The sequence below is a fragment of the Salvelinus alpinus genome, chromosome 30 (genome assembly GCF_045679555.1).
Source record: "Salvelinus alpinus chromosome 30, SLU_Salpinus.1, whole genome shotgun sequence".
Taxonomy (NCBI): Eukaryota; Metazoa; Chordata; class Actinopteri; order Salmoniformes; family Salmonidae; genus Salvelinus; species Salvelinus alpinus.
Genome location: NC_092115.1, coordinates 40,475,248 through 40,489,377, shown reverse-complemented (window position 1 = coordinate 40,489,377; position 14,130 = coordinate 40,475,248). Strand labels below are relative to the sequence as shown.

At 44.4% G+C, this 14,130-nt stretch overlaps 1 protein-coding gene and 1 long non-coding RNA gene across 2 annotated transcripts in view; one reads left to right on the top strand and one right to left on the bottom strand.

The window, feature by feature from the left end:
* The window catches only part of LOC139559684 (potassium/sodium hyperpolarization-activated cyclic nucleotide-gated channel 2-like), a 69,741-nt gene that overhangs the window by 24,196 nt on the left and 31,415 nt on the right, over positions 1-14,130 (top strand). The window lies entirely within an intron of this gene.
* On the bottom strand, positions 6,766-10,943 carry LOC139559681 (uncharacterized). The gene is made up of 2 exons (XR_011671805.1): positions 9,131-10,943; positions 6,766-8,619 (listed from the first exon to the last, which is right to left on the bottom strand). It is a non-coding gene; the product is annotated as an uncharacterized lncRNA (long non-coding RNA).

Below are 14,130 nucleotides of genomic sequence, written 5' to 3'. Positions count from 1 at the left end.
AAACCCTATTAGACACGTCCATCAGAGCTGCTGTTTCCCTTCCAAAAAAAAGGCTTTATGAGAAAAGACCGAAGCCATACAAATGGATCCAGACTCCCACACAACAGACCCCATCATCATCATGGATGCCACTGTTCCTCTGGTGCTGGGAATGAATGGGCTCGGAAAAGAGGATGTCTGGCCTTCTGCTCACAGATTAAACAAATATATGACAGTGTTGTGTTCTCCTCCCAGTGGTATTGATGGAGGGAGAGCGATGCGGCATGGGGGGGGGGGGGAGAGAGAGAGAGATGGCCTGGCTGTCTCTGTCTGTGGCTGGTCACTATAAATTCAGTCAAGCTAGTGTAATAGAGTCTGCGGCTGCAGACAGGGCTGAGCTGTCGGCTTCATAACGTGCTGTTCTATATCTGCTGATATTTGCTCAGCTTATCGCTCCCCAACTACACGTGTTGATTGTCTCTCATTGGCTCTCTCTCTTTACATGCCTATCACGGCCAAGCAAAGCCCTGGCCCCCTTTTTGTTCTGAGAAAGGGAAAATATATGGGAATGTGCAAGCGCAAAGCAAAGCAAACATACATCTCTGTGTTCTGGGTTCTTTTGTTTGCCTGTGTTGGCTATGACCCAGTTCCTTTGCGGTGAGGTCGACTGTTTTAAAATATATATTTCACCTTTATTTAACCAGGTAGGCCAGTTGAGAACAAGTTCTCATTTACAACAGCGACCTGGCCAAGATAAAGCAAAGCAGTGCGACACAAACAACACAGAGTTACACATTGGATAAACAAATGTACAGTCAATAACACAATAGAAAAAATCTATATACAGTGTGTGCAAATTAGGTACGATTAGGGAGGTAAGGAAATAAATAGGCCGTACTGGCGAAATAATTACAATTTAGCAATTTAACACTGGAGTGATAGATGTGCAGAAGATGAATGTGCAAGTAGAGATACTGGGTTGCAAAGGAGCAAAAAAATATATATATATATGGGGATGAGGTAGTTGGATGGGCTATTTACTGATGGGCTATGTACAGGTGCAATGATCTGTGAGATGCTCTTGACAGCTGATGCTTAAAGTTAGTGAGGGAGATATGAGTCTCCAGCTTCAGTGATTTTTGCAATTCGTTTCAGTCATTGGCAGCAGAGAACTGGAAGGAAAGGCAGCCAAAGGTAGGAATAGGCTTTGGGGTTGACCAGTGAAATATACCTGCTGGAGCGTGTGCTACGGGTGGGTGCTGCTATGGTGACCAGTGAGCTGAGATAAGGTAGGGGCTTTACCTAGCAAAGACTTAGAGATGACCTGGAGCCGGTGAGTTTGGCGAAGAATATGAAGTGAGGGCCAGCCAACGAGAGCATACAGGCCGCATTGGTGGGTAGTATATGGGGCTTTGGTGACAAAACGGATGGCACTGTGATAGACTGCATCCAATTTGCTGAGTAGTGTGTTGGAGGCTATTTTGTAAATTACATCGCTGAAGTCAAGGATCGGTAGGATAGTCAGTTTTACGAGGGTATGTTTGGCAGCATGAGTGAAGGATGCTTTGTTGCAAAATAGGAAGCCGATTCTAGATTTAATTTTGGATTGGAGATGTTTGATGTGAGTCTGAAAGGAGAGTTTACAGTCTAACCAGACACCTAGGTATTTGTAATTGTCCACATATTCTAAGTCAGAACCGTCCAGAGTAGTGATGCTGGACGTGCGGGCAGTGATCGGTTGAAGAGCATGCATTTAGTTTTACTTGCATTTCAGAGCAATTGGAGGCCACGGAAGGAGTGTTGTATGGCATTGAAGCTCGTCTGGAGTTTAGTTAACACAGTGTCCAAAGAAGGGCCAGAAGTATACAGAATGGTGTCGTCTGCGTAGAGGTGGATCAGAGAATCACCAGCAGCAAGAGCGACAATATTGATGTATACAGAGAAAAGAGTCTTGAGAGAATTGACAACAGGACAACAGGCCCTCCAATTTGACACACTGAAATCTGTCTGAGAAGTAGTTGGTGAACCAGGCGAGGCAGTCGTTTGAGAAACCAAGGCTGTTGAGTGTGCCGATAACAATGTGGTGATTGACAGAGTCGAAAGCCTTGGCCAGGTCGATGAATACGCCTGCACAGTATTGTCTTTTATCGGTGGCGGTTATGATATCATTTAGGACCTTGAGCGTGGTACAGCCATGACCAGCTCGAGAGGCCAGATTGCATAGTTGAGAAGGTACAGTGGGATTCAAAATGGTCGGGAGATCTGTTTGTTAACTTGGCTTTCGAAGACCTTAGAAAGGCAGGGTAGGATATATATAGGTCTGTAACAGTTTGGGTCTAGAGTGTCTCCCCCTTTGAGGCGGGGGATGACCGCAGCTGCTTTCCAATCTTTGGGGATCTCAGACGATACGAAAGACAGGTTGAACAGGCCAGTAATAGGGGTTGCAACAATTGCGGCGGATAATATTACAAAGAGAGGGTCCAGATTGTCTTGCCCAGCTGATTTGTAGGGGTCCAGATTTTGCAACTCTTTCAGAACATCAGCTATCTGGATTTGGGTGAAGGAGAAATGGGGGAGGTTTGGGTAAGTTGCTGTGGGGGGTGCAGAGCTGTTGACCGAGGTAGGGGTAGCCAGGTGGAAAGCATGGCCAGCCGTAGAATAATGCTTATCGAAATTCTCAATTAACGTGAATTTTTCAGTGGTGACAGTGTTTCCTAGCCTCAGTGCAGTGGGCAGCTGGGAGGAGGGGCTCTTATTCTCCATGGACTTTACAATGTCCCAGAACTTTTTGGAGTTTGTGCTACAGGATGCAAATGGCTTTTTGAAAGCTAGCCTTTGCTTTCCTGACTGCCTGTGTATATTGGTTCCTAACTTCCCTGAAAAGTTGTATATCGCGGGGGCTATTCGATGTAAATGCAGTACGCCACAGGATGTTTTTGTGCTGGTCGAGGGCAGTCAGGTCTGGAAGGAACCAAGGGCTATATCTGTTCCTGGTTCAATATTTTTTGAAAGGGGCATGCTTATTTAAGCTGGTGAGGAAAGCACTTTTAAAGAATAACCAGGCATCCTCTACTGACGGAATGGGGTCAATATCCTTCCAGGATACCAAGGCCAGGTCGGTTACAAAGGCCTGCTCGCTGAAATATTTTAGGGAGCGTTTGACAGTGATGAGGAGTGGTCATTTGACAGCAGACCCATTACGGACGCAGGCAATGAGGCAGTGATCGCTGAAATCCTGGTTGAAGACAGCAGAGGTGTATTTAGAGGGCAGGTTGGTCAGTATGATATCTGTGAGGGTGTCCGTGTTTACGGATTTGGGGTTGTACCTGGTAGGTTCATTGATCATTTGTGTGAGATTGAGGGCATCTAGCTTAGATTGTGGGACGGCCGGGATGTTAAGCATGTCCCAGTTTAGGTCACCTAACAGTACGAATTCTGAAGATAGATGGGGGGCAATCAATTCACATATGGTGTCCAGGGCACAGCTGGGCGCAGAAGGTGGTCTATAACAAGCGGCAATGGTAAGAGACTTGTTTCTGGAAAGGTGGATTTTTAGAAGTAGAAGCTCAAATTGTTTGGGCACAGACCTGGATAGTATGACAGAACTCTGCAGGCTATCTCTGCAGTAGATTGCAACTCCGCCCCCTTTGGCAGTTCTATCTTGTTGGAAAATATTATAGTTAGGGATGGAAATTTCAGGATTTTTGGTGGCCTTCCTAAGCCAGGATTCAGACACGGCTAGGACATCCAAGTTATCAGAGTGTGCTAAAGCAGTGAATAAAACAAACTTAGGGAGGAGGCTTCTAATGTTAACATGCATGAAACCAAGGCTTTTATGGTTACAGAAGTCAACAAATGAGAGCGCCTGGGGAATGGGAGTGGAGTTAGGCACTGCAGGGCCTGGATTAACCTCTACATCACCAGAGGAACAGAGGAGGAGTAGGATAAGGGTACGGCTAAAGGCTATAAGAACTGGTTGTCTAGTGCGTTCGGAACAGAGAGTAAAAGGAGCAGGTTTCTGGGCACGGAACAATAGAGTCAAGGCATAATGTACAGACAAGGGTATGGTAGGATGTGAATACAGTGGAGGTAAATCTAGGCATTGATTGACGATGAGAGAGGTTTTGTCTCTAGATTCATCATTTAGACCAGGTGAGCTCACCGCATGTGTGGGAGGTGAAACAAAAGGGCTAGCTAAGGCATTTTGAGCAGGGCTGAAGGCTCTACAGTAAAATAAGACAATAATCACAAACCAAAACAGCAATGGAAAGGCATATTGACATTAGGGAGAGGCATGCGTAGCCGAGTGATCATAAGGGACCAGTGGGTATCTGCGAGCTGGAGACACGCCAATTCAGACAGCTAGCGGGCCGGGGCTAGCAGAAGGGCCTTAGGGGGACGTCGTGACGGAAGAAGTCTGTTGTAGCCCCCTCGGACGGTTACGTCGGCATACCAGTCGTGTTGGATCGGCAGGGCTCCGTGTAGGCAGTAAAAGGGTCCAGGCCAATTGGCAAAATAGGTATTGTAGCCCAAGAAATTGGCTGATGATCCTCTTCAGCTAACAGTCCGATATGCTCTAGACAGCTAGCGGGCCGCGGATAGCAGGCTAGCAGTTGGGCCTTCAGGGGACGTCGCGACGGAGGAGCCTGTTGAAACCCCTCGGGCGAATTACGTCAGTAGACCAGTCGTAATTTTTTATTTTATCTTTATTTAACTAGGCAAGTCAGTTAAGAACAAATTCTTATTTTCAATGACGGCCTAGGAACAGTGGGCTAACTGCCTTGTTCAGGGGCAGAACGACAGATTTTTACCTTGTCAGCTCTGGGATTCGATCTTGCAACCTTTTCGGTTACTAGCCCAACGCTCTGACCACTAGGCTACCTGCCGCCCCAAATGGATCGCAGGGGATCCGTGTCGGCAGAAAAAGGGGTCCAGGCCAATTGGCAAAATATGTATTGTAGCCCAAGGAGTGGCTGATGGGCCTCTTCAGCTAGCCGGGAGATGGGCCTAGCACGAGGCTAGTTCCAGGATCACTGGCGCTTACTTTGGGACAGAGACGTTAGCCAGGGGGTAGCCACTCAGATAGCAGATAGCTATCTGTGATGATCCAGGTGAAAAGGTTGAGAGCTTGCGGTAGGAAACTGTAGATGTGGAGAAAAAGCAGTCCGGTATGCTCTAGGATGAATCGCGCTGTGCAGACTGGCAGGAGTTGCCCGGGCTAAGATTAGCTGATGACCGCTAGCAGTGGCTAACTGATTACTAGCTAGTAGCTAGTTAGCTGGCTAACTTCTGTTGGGGGTTCCGGTTCTAAAGTATAGAAAATAGCAGATCCATACCACATTGGGTGAGGTGGGTTGCAGGAGAGTATGTTGAAACTGAGGTTAAAAATATAAAAAATATATACGAAATATTTACGAAGGAAAAAAGATACATACACGGGACACGACAAGACAAAGACGTCTGAACTGCTACGCCATCTTGGAATCAATTGTACTGATCGGGTATAGCTTATGTATGGTCTGGACATACTACTTGTGTACAGTGAGCCAGCAGAGTGTATCAAAGAAAAGAAACGTATAAAATATTGGGACACAGCCCCTAAGGATTCAAGGAGACCCCGATGCCATCAATTACATCCTGTTCTCTTCTACCTACTACTGTACTTCCAAGCCAGGCTCTCAAAACCTGAGCATATAGCTTCCTATCCCTGAAGTGGTTTCAGATGGGGAAGAACCTAATAGGTTTAAACAGTATGGGGGTAGCCCCCTGTAATCCATAGGAAGTCTAGTTGGAGCCTCACTTAGTGAGGTATAGCATCCCTTTCATAGTTGAACAGATTGTTTATACATGTATCACTTTGATCCTGTATGCTCCAGTGGGGTTAACCCCTGAGACTGCCTCTTTCTCTCTCTCTCTCTCTCTCTCTCTCTCTCTCTCTCTCTCTCTCTCACTCACTCACTCACTCACTCACTCACACTCTCTCTCTCTCTCTCTCTCTCTCTCTTTCCCTCTGTCTCTTTCTCAGCTGCCGGGGCTAATTTCAAGCCTATGTGCTCATCATTCATCCATTATTCACTCTCTTTCACTCTACTGTTTCTGTTTCTGTTTTCACATCCACCATTTAGCCGCAACCCCTGCAGTGGGGCCAACGGTTATTTTAAGAAACTCTCTTCCTTCTGTTTTATTACCTGAGTAAAGCAGTCCCTCCTTTCCACTCTAACCATTTAATACAGAAGATCCTAGATATGGATCAGCTAGTGTCCAGGGTTCTACTTAACTGATAATGCCAGAGAAGCCAGTGTTTGGAAGATATATTGACACGGGTGTTGTTAGGCCCGAGACAAAGTCGAGGGCTGGCAAACCGTGCCAATATATCCTCCAAACACCGGCTTCGAGGGCATTATCACTTTTATACAACGGGATACTAACATACTCAAATAATGATTAACATATTTTCATTAAAAAACGATATTTTTATTAATGTATTCATACTATTTCATCCTTCCACAAGATATGGTCCCGTCACAAATCTAGGGTTTCTACCCAAGCCGGCTGGTCGTTCATTCTATCGGCTCGGTTGCCAGAGACTCGACCCAGTCGTTCAGTCTTTTTGTTCATTATCTATGAACGCTACCCAGTCGTTGGTTCTAAATGTGCCATTGCCATACTGGCTGGAAATGTTCTTATCCCTTGCTTGCTAGCTAGCCAACTACGGCAAAGTAATGTTAAAGATTGATGATATTTACTAGAAGAGAGAGACCAAGTTGAGACGCTAGACCAGGTGGATAAGGTATGATATTTAAGGCAGTTTAATAAGTTGCAAAGATATCTGACAACACGTGCACGGCCCCTTTCTGTCTAATTCTTATGGAATCGTCGGAGAAGAGGACGCTCTACACAGTACATACAGATTATATAGACAACTAGCAAAGTAGGTTGATCTTGAAGTCTGGCCTTCCGATTGGTCGATCTGGGTCGTGGGTAGTCCTGTTCGGCCTGATGTCGACATTCCATTGGCTTTTCACACAGTTCTTTGTCCTAGTCACATCCAAAGGCATCCTGCATGTGCGTTTGTTTTCACAGGCCCTATTCATGGGGGAGGGGATGTGTGTGTGGGTCTGACAAAGTAGTGGGGATGGGTGCATGTTGTGCCAAGAATAGCTTATGTTGAGAAGTGGTTAAAACAAGTTACCAGTATCTTATACAATTTCTTACAAATCCCCCTCTTCACGTCTCACAAGAGACGTGACATAAAAGTTTCTTAGTCCTCAAATAGATAGACAGGTCCAGCTTCCCCATCATCAAGCAATGGGAACATTTGGGCCCTTTCCTGATTAGGGTCTATTGCGGCAGTGATAACACGGCTAGCAAGCGTGCGCGCACATGGAATGCAACAGCATCCACAAAGTACAAGACCGCCCGCAAAAACGGAAATAGATACTAGGATAGAGGAAACCAGCGTCTTATATTTACCAAAAGCATCCATCCATGAGTCCCACATAGAAGTGTCCACTCCAGAATGCTGTTTCATCTTACCATTAAGGGTACGAAGTCCCTCCAATGCTACAGTCAGACTCCCATTCGTAGCTGTGTTGTTGGGAATGAAAGTACAACACTGCTCACCAAACATGGCACAGACCCCCCCCGTTCTGCCAATAACATATCCACCGCGATTCTATTTTGAAATGCCATCAGGGATGTAGCTGCCAATTGTCCATGGACCGCCTCAAAGCCTTGTTGAGTCCAAAAATCCCACATTATTAACCAAAAAACGAGAAAATGTTAAACCCTCAGGTCCATCCCTCTATACAACCTGTACCAGGTGGGCTCGTCGCCACCCGGGAACTTCAAACCTTCACAACAGGGAGGACAAACATCACTTTTTATTCATTCGACAACCTCCACTACAGCAAACCAAGGGTCCTCCTCTGTCAGGCCCACTCTCCTGCGAAAACTTGATTCCGTATCAGCCTCCTTGCCACATCTGTAACAGACTTCTTCAAACAAGGTATGATACAGGTAGCACAGCACATGAGCATAAGAAGAACAACAACTAGAGTCAGAAATCCAGTAACCATCATTGTAGTATACTTACCAAACCAACCACCCAGCCAGAGAACAGTCCACTCTCCTCCACACCTGCAAGACCCTTCATCTCCACTGATAACCTTGCCAACCCACTCAGAGCTTTTGAAATGCTCCCATCCGGACTAGTATTGTTTAGGGACAAACGTGCAACACTGTTCTCCAATCATTTTACATACACCTCCCTGGTTGGCCAGAATCATGTCCAGTTCTAGTCTATTTTGTCTACTGGTTTGAGAGGTAGCCTCCAATCGTTCAGCCATCCCCGTAAGTACTGTGTGGGTGTAGTTTAACAAATCATTGTTGATTATAGTAGATATAATTGATCCAAGCATTCTGCTTAGCATCAACAATAGCTGGGCCAAACTGGGCAATAGATGCCACAGGCCATCATTCCTGTTTGATGTCTGGTATTCGTGGGGGACCCCTATTGGGACCCCAACAGGTTGGTGTGCATGTTATCTGTACCCTCGGACCAAGTAGCGTCTCGGCTCTGCCGTCTCCTGGGTTGGTTCCGAGCCTCTGTGTCATGTGCAGCTCCCAGAAGTTGATTAGCTGTAACCTCAATAATAGGCAATGGTGTTATCAGACTGGCCAAAACACATGTGCAACGACAATTTCCTTTCAAAATGGGGGTCAACTGCCTGGCAGGTCCACACATCCACCATACATCAGCAACACCTCTAGTTAATAGTGACATTAGTGATGCAGGCAGTAGTAGGGAGCCTCCCATAGTCTATACCCCTACCTGTACCAGTGATACAGCTGTAATATCCCCCATATGCCTTAACTCCCCACGGTACCTTCTGGGGAGGGACTTCTGGGAACACAAGACTCAGAGTTTTACACAGGGTTGAATTTGGCTTAAACTTTCCAATGTACACATCCAACCTTCCCCATTACTTAGGGCAAATGGGTGAGCAGCCAGAATAGGTCTGGCATGTCCACATACGACACAGTCCTTTCTATTTATTGTTTTGTAGGCCAACCACATATTCTCCCTTTCCTCATATTCAGTTTAAGTCCCCAATTGGTCACTATCTGAGATGTCTTTTACATTTATTACCTGTACCAGATTGGAGAGCTTAGGTGGTGGTGTGGGAGTTGGTCTTGAAGTGGTGGAGGAGGCCGGCTGAATCCCTGGTCCGTTGGAACTGGTGGTTGTTCTGGCAGTACTGTGATGGTAACATCCCCATCGTATCCTAATCATACAGCTCAGGACCACAAGCAGTCCTGTAAAACCCCATCCTCTCCCAGAGAACACATCATCAGCCAGAGATCAAGCAACACTTTCACTTCTATGAACGTTCACAGTGATGAAAGGTCGGGGTCAGGGAATTCTTCATTAAGGAGTTGACCCCTGAGCTTTATTAGCAACAGTTCTTCTCCTTAACTCTGTGATCATTCGGCAGTGCCAGTGTGTCTCACCCTCCAAGTGCGATATGCCCCCAGGTCGAGTGAATCACCTTCTCCTTTAATTCATCTGTAACGCATAAAATCCTGGACATACAGGTTTGGTTAACCACCAGTTTCTCATTTGTTTTATCTGATTATATATTTAACTTCTATACCTATTTGTTAGCTATAATTATTATTATTATTTATTTTTTAATTATTATTATTATTTTTTTAATAATTAGTTTATTATCCAATAGGCCCCATCCTATCCTAGACCACAATGTACCCATCCCCCTCTTGATACCTGGCTCTAGCCAGGTAACAACCTTACCTATTCTAAATAATGACTTAGGTAAGAATAGTAAAATATTCTTATGTTCTACATTATCATGTAGGAGCGCCCCTTTCATGTCTCCATTCAGTAACTGTTATCTACCCATTCTGTTATCCATGTCCTGGCGCCCCTTCCGAAACTCCCCTCTCTGCTCTCAAACCTTCAAGGTCTCAGCAGTGTAGGGAGGGCCTGTCTGTCTGCCCTTTCCCTTATCTGTCTGTAACAACTGTTTTGTTTCCAAATTTTAACTAAATGTCTCACTGTTTGGCTTCATCTAAACTCATGGATTTTTAGAAAAACATGTCTATGGTGGCAATTTCTAGAGTCCTTACATATTAATTTACCTCAAAACCAGTATACCAAATGACCACAAATGCATTATCTACATGGCCCTCCCCCGAAGCTGATCAGACTTCAAGAGACAGCCATGATGCAGGTCAAAGGTTACAACACCCCCTTACATTCGTGTTCCATACCATGTCTAGACCTATTAAAGAACCCCTTATCTTTAAAAATTAAACATTTCCTTGTCTAATTAAAACTCAGAAAATAAAACTCTGAATATTCCATATATGAGTGTGCCCCTTTAAGATACCTTGTCTCTGGGAACATGTAAATCCCCTTAACCCAAACGTTTACTACAAACAAAACATAATTACATAGTTATACCTGTCACAAGAATTTAAAACATGGCCAAGAGGATTAAGTCCTCACCACATTAAAGCTCAGGCTTGGACTTAGGTACCGAGCGGCGACCAGTTAAAAAATAGTTATTAACCTGACCCGGATTTGCCAATTCAGCACGAGCTCCCGAATGATCAAGCTCAGTTTAATTCCGATGCTACCTAGAAGGGTGTCCGAGGCGTGTACGAGGTTGCCAACAACTTACATCTTCAACTTACACTAACTTCTAGTCCCGGACACTGATACAAACTTGAACAGACACTTCAACCGTGCAGGATCCTTCTAGTTCTAGCAACTAGGCCCGCTTCTACGGTGGTCAATCATTTCTCATTTCTCATTACTCATTTCATCTCTTTTCATTCTTAGACTATATGACAAATATCTTTACATCAATGCCTTAGTATGCAACTTATATAATAAATTTAACGGAAATTCATACTCACACTCAGTCACTGATCTTAAATTTGGTTCTCTATCTCTATAATACAATATGCAGATTTTTGATTTAACAGGCTCTGCTTACCTTTTGTTTAGTCGACTTTTAGATCAGATTCCTGAGGTGAGATGAATCCCCGGCAGCTCCTTTTCAGGTCACCCGTCTCTCTGGATTTGTCTCCAACTTCTCTCTCTCTTCTCATCAATCTCCTATGGACCGAATTCAGGTTCTTAGAAAACCATTCTCTGCTACCATGTTAAAGATTGATGATATTTACTAGAAGAGAGAGACCAAGTTGAGACGCTAGACCAGGTGGATAAGGTATGATATTTAAGGCAGTTTAATAAGTTGCAAAGATATCTGACAACACGTGCACGGCCCCTTTCTGTCTAATTCTTATGGAATCGTCGGAGAAGAGGACGCTCTACACAGTACATACAGATTATATAGACAACTAGCAAAGTAGGTTGATCTTGAAGTCTGGCCTTCCGATTGGTCGATCTGGGTCGTGGGTAGTCCTGTTCGGCCTGATGTCGACATTCCATTGGCTTTTCACACAGTTCTTTGTCCTAGTCACATCCAAAGGCATCCTGCATGTGCGTTTGTTTTCACAGGCCCTATTCATGGGGGAGGGGATGTGTGTGTGGGTCTGACAAAGTAGTGGGGATGGGTGCATGTTGTGCCAAGAATAGCTTATGTTGAGAAGTGGTTAAAACAAGTTACCAGTATCTTATACAATTTCTTACAGTAACGACATTTGCATTTGTTAAAGCTGTTTTCTAGTGACATTTATTTCGATACATCCATAACAATGCGCTAATGAGGTGCAATTTTGCCTGGCATAGAAATTGTGCTCGCTGTCTGCTGTCCAGGACACTGTTGTTCAGAGGAGCTAGCCAACAACCCAGCTAACACAATCAGTTCGAACTGAAGATGGAAAGACTGCAAACTAGCTGACTTTGTTTCGTTTTAGCTTTTTTCAATTTAAATTTCTTTGTATATATCCATAAAAATTATGTCAGCTGATTCATGATTTCGACTGGCTGAGAAACGCTGCCTGCCTGTCTGTTTCATCCCGACTCGTTCATTACTATGGGACATAAATATTGAAACAATGTTGCAAATGTCAGGCGAGACAGCAAGGTTTATACAAATCTTCGCTGTTGAAAACGAAATGTTAGTCTAAAAGAATTGTGAGATAATGTCTAGATGCTTTTTTTTGTGGAGATCAAGTTTAGAAATTGCTTGGCTGGGGTGGATTGAGACAGTGGATTGCGCAGTCAGATGGAACAGAGTAAATAGGCATTTTAAAGTCATAGATTTAGCCGGAGGTAATTTATGGAATAGACACCTGCTGGAATGCGGTTTTAACCAATCAGCATTCAGGATTAGACCCACCTGTTGTATAATATATGTTGTTTCAGCATAGCATATTATAGTAGAAGAGTGTACATGTAGCTGTTTAAAACAAAGAGGAGAAACAGAAGAGCTTTGTTGTATTTGCAAGACAAATTCCCTCCCCAATAAAGTTTCTCTATTCTATTCTATCATAGTCTATTACATTTAAACCTACACCACTGAATGCAGTCTGGAGGGGAGAGCAGGACGAAGTGGAACATTTTGACTGCAGTCTCTAGCTGTACCCTTTCCCTGCTCTGCTCTGCTGTGTGTCGTGTGCGGTAGAGAAGGGCATGGGAAATAAGAAATCTATGGAGGCCTTGACTTTGTATCAGTACAGAACATTGTGTGCTTGGTAGGAATAATGGATAACTGAACTGCTTCTCAGTTGGCCACAAGGTGTTGTTGACATCAGAGGCTCCCTGGATAGGGGCTATGTTCCAACACTATCATCCGGTCCCAATTCGCCCCCTAGCCCTTCCCCTTGGCCATATCCATATTTTGCAGATCTGTAAAGTGTTAGCAATATGGTTGAAGCTCCACCACTGCACTACTTATACCTATCCAGATGGTTCAGATCTGGTAACGTCAAAGGGTTATGGCCAAGGGGAGGGAGTATGGAGTGAAGTGGGACTGGCTGGCATCCTTTCCTTGTGACTTTTCTTTCCACTAACAGACAGGTGAAAGGGTTTTAGAGGTCTCTATGACTGTCTCTTCAGCTGTAAACACAATTCAAATAATAATTCAAACAAGGAGAGGAAAGAAATTGCTGAGATTGTACCAAAAACAAACCGCAATATTTCGAATCGACTGGAGAACACTCACTGTAATACAAAATGAGTGGAATACTGCACCTCTGCACCTTTAAATTATTGCCGCCATCTCATAGACGTGCATAAAAATGAATTCTGCTCCACAGTATTGTTTTTATTGGTTGCATAATGTCGCCCTGTGTGTGTGTTGTTGTTGTGGTGTGTGGATTGAGATTCAGATTTGTGAAATGGCATATTTAATTGCCTCTCATTAAAGGAAAATACCACAAAACTGTTGGTATTTGTTTCGTTAGTCCGTTGTTGACATAGTCCCAAAATTGTGCTTGTCAGCAATCAAATTGTCAAGATATGTAACTTAAAAAATACAGAAATCATCCCCGTATGATGCATTTTGCAAAATATATCTTAAACTTGATTGCGGACAAGCGAAACATTTTGGGACAATACCAAAGGATTTCGGGTGGAATTTTCCTTTAAAGTCTCTGTGGAAATCAGTTCAGAACCTCCTCTACCTCTCACTGATTAGGCCTCACAGGATTCCCCCAATCTCTATCTCTCTCTCTCTCTCTCTCTCTCTCTCTCTCTCTCTCTCTCTCTCTCTCTCTCTCTCTCTCTCTCTCTCTCTCTCTCTCTCTCTCTCTCTCTCTCTCTCTCTCTCTCTCTCTCTCTCTCTCTCTCTCTCTGTTTCTTTCTTTCTCTCTCTCTCTCTCTCTCTCTCTGTTTCTTTCTTTCTCTCTCTAACCTTCTATCTTTGTCTTTCTCTCTCTCTTTCTCTCTTTCTCTCCTCTCTCTGTCTCACTTTCTTTCTCTCTTTCTTTCTTCCTCTCTCCTTTCTTTTTTCTTTCTCTCTTTCTCTCTCTCTCTCTAACCCTCTTTCACTCCCTCTCTCCCCCTTTCCCACCCACCCTAATTATCCTTCTCGTCCTCTCTATCTCTCTCCCTCTCTTTATCTCCCCTGAGTCCTCATTTATACAACTTCCTCTCCGTGTCCCCTTTGTCCCCAATTCTCAATTTTCTGCCCTCTCTATCTCCTACCCTCCTCT